This window comes from Brassica napus, chromosome A5 (genome assembly GCF_020379485.1).
Source record: "Brassica napus cultivar Da-Ae chromosome A5, Da-Ae, whole genome shotgun sequence".
Classification (NCBI taxonomy): Eukaryota; Viridiplantae; Streptophyta; class Magnoliopsida; order Brassicales; family Brassicaceae; genus Brassica; species Brassica napus.
The window spans coordinates 16,404,521-16,407,292 of NC_063438.1; the positions used below are offsets into that span (position 1 = coordinate 16,404,521).

General features: G+C 45.5%; 1 non-coding gene across 1 annotated transcript; it reads left to right on the forward strand.

Moving 5' to 3' along the window:
• The first annotated feature begins 1,759 nt into the window (after positions 1 to 1,759).
• Positions 1,760 to 1,865, forward strand: LOC125609687. Its single transcript, XR_007339839.1, has one exon. It is a non-coding gene; the product is annotated as a small nucleolar RNA R71 (small nucleolar RNA).
• The last annotated feature ends 907 nt before the right edge of the window (positions 1,866 to 2,772 follow it).

Below are 2,772 nucleotides of genomic sequence, written 5' to 3' on the forward strand. Positions count from 1 at the left end.
GAGTTCCAGTTAAGCTCGATGTCTAGAACATCAAAATCTACAGGGACAAGGGCATTACCAATCAGTACCTCCAGATCTCTTATAATACCTCCTGATCGTTTCTCTGAAAGATCCACGAAGGTGAAGGATTCCGTTGAGGGTTCAATGGTCAAACCAAGCTGGTCTGCCATGATCCTATGGAGGATACTAACTGATGCTCCTGTGTCACACATTGAATGGGGAAATTCAACACCCTTGACTATGCATTGTATTGCAAACTTCCCAGGATCACTCTTCTTCGTCAATGTGATCATGTGTTTCATCTTCCCTCTGACTTGATGAAACATTCTCCTAATGTCCTCCTTAGTTACCTTTGTTTCTCTGAAGAACATCCACAACCGGTGTGTGAAGTACGCTTCATCAAAAGGTTTTTTGATTGGGATTCTGAGGACTCGTTTAGTGAAACCATCCATCTCCTTATCGTTAGCTTCCCTCTTAAAGTTTTTAGGAATCTTCTCCCTTCTTTTCCTTAACCTTCTCCCTTCAGATTCTTGTTCTTCTTGAACTGATTCTGGTGAACTATTTAAAGGGTTGGGTTTTGGTTCGGGTGGGTTTGCTTATGGTTTAGGTGGTGGTCTGAGTGCGTTGATGTAATCATTATCGATTCAGGGTAACCGCACTCGGTATGTCAGAGGTGCCTGTCGATCGATGGGAGGTGTGTTTTGACGATCGACGTCGGACTCACTCTATCGATCGATGGTTGGCTCAACCAATCGATCGACTTTTTTCATAGAAAGGGGAGGGTGGGTGAGGATGCTTAGCTGCGAATTCTTCATGAGTTAGAATTCGAACCGCATTGCATTCAGTCGATTTGGCAGATGACATCGATCGATGACTGGAGTAATCCGTCCATCGATCTTCATCATGGTCTGCCGATCGATGCGAGTTTATCGACATCGGTCGACACCATTGGGATCCGCCGAGACTCATGGAGTTTTCGATTTCGAAATCTCCTTCCTCAAGCTTTTCATTTCTCACCACTTGCCAGAAATCATCATCTATGATGGCATTTACGTGGTGTTTTCCTTTGTCGGCTCCTGTGTCTCTGGCGAAAGATTCTTGCCTTTTTATAGTCCCGCCCGTCTGAATTACTTTTGTTTCAAGTTTTCTCACCTGAGTCCCTAAGGTCTCGATTTTGGTGTTCAGATTGTTGTAGGCGGAGTCTATCTTACCGTTGAAATCCATGGTGATTTGTTGTTGTCCCAACAGTACTCGATCAAGCATCTCTTCGATCTTGCTTTCCTGAGTCTGGGGTGGTGGATTTTGGTAGTAAGAGTTTCAGTAGCTCTTGCTGTTGTTGAAGGGTTTTTGAAATTGTGAATTTTGGTTACTTCTTTGGCCATTTCCAAAGAAGTTTCTGTTTTCGCCCTGGTTTCCAAATTTTTGGAATCCGGTACCTCCGATGTAGTTCACATCTTCTTCTCCTTCCGTATCTGCTACTTCTCCTTCAGCTGAAAAGACTTGCTTCCTAAGAAGCTCGTGCACCACATCTAACTTAGCTCTTACTTCGTCTATCTGTTCCTTCCCGATAGAGGCTACAGACTTCTTCCATTCAGAGTCAGTGTTTTTGGTGCTGCTGCTGTTAGCAAGGTTTTCGATAAGTCTCACAGCTTCCAACGGATTCCGAGTAGTGAAGTTTCCTTCACTCGCCGTATCAAGGGCCATTTGATACTGTAAGGCGACACCTCGGAAGAAAGTGCTTAGCAGCTGCACTTCGTTAAATCCGTGGTGTGGACAGTCTCGCTGGAAGAACCTAAATCTAATCCCCGCATCTTTAAAGGACTCTCCAGCCTTCTGCGAGAATGTGGAAATTTTGTTCCGAAGTTCTTCAGCGCGCGCCTCATCGAAGAAGTTTCGTAAGAAAGCATTCTTGATGTCGCTCTAGGATGTTAAAGATCCTGTGGGTTGCTGCATAAGCCAGTGCATTGCTTCTCCATTCAGCGTGTATCTTAAGAGCTTGCACATCAGGTAATCCTCGGGGACTCCTTCCATCCGAATGGCAGCGATTAGATCCTCGAACCGTTCCAAATGGTCCATAGGATGCTCGTGCGGTAACCCAGAGTAGGGTATCTGCGACACGAGAGTGTAGTATTGAGGCTTCAGCTCAAAATTCTGCTTCTGGATCTCCGGAAGTCGAATAGCTGATCTGTTGGAATAGTACTCATCTGGGCGATTGTAGTCGGCCAGTGGTTTCGATCGAGCGTCCTCATCTACAGGTTGAGCAGCTCCTGTAGCATCAGCATCAGGGATTACAGTTCCCTGAGCATCTATTTTCTGACCTGTTGCATTACGCAGATGACCGGCCTGGTCATACAGGTTTCCGTTCTCATCCTGAGTTAGAATAATAATGTTTACCATTTTTGACGATACGGTATCGATCGACGTACGCGGTGTAGTATCGATCGTTGTCGAACGATTGGGATCGATCGACGATGATGGTGTGGTGTCGGTCGACGGTTGGTTGTGCATATCGATCGACGACGAAGTGGTTGCGTCGAGCGATGTGGAACGTTGACCTCTACGGATGTTGCGTTCCAAATAAGCAGGATCGTCTGAGAACAGCAAGTCTTTCTCCTTGTCGCTTCTGGTACCGCTGGGCATGCACCTGAAAAGATAAGAAAAAGATTATTAGAAAGGGGGTAAAGAAAAGAATAAGAATTAATAAAACTAAATCCAATGGCGATCAAATCTCCCCGGCAACGGCGCCAAATTTGATACCACTCAAATTACCCT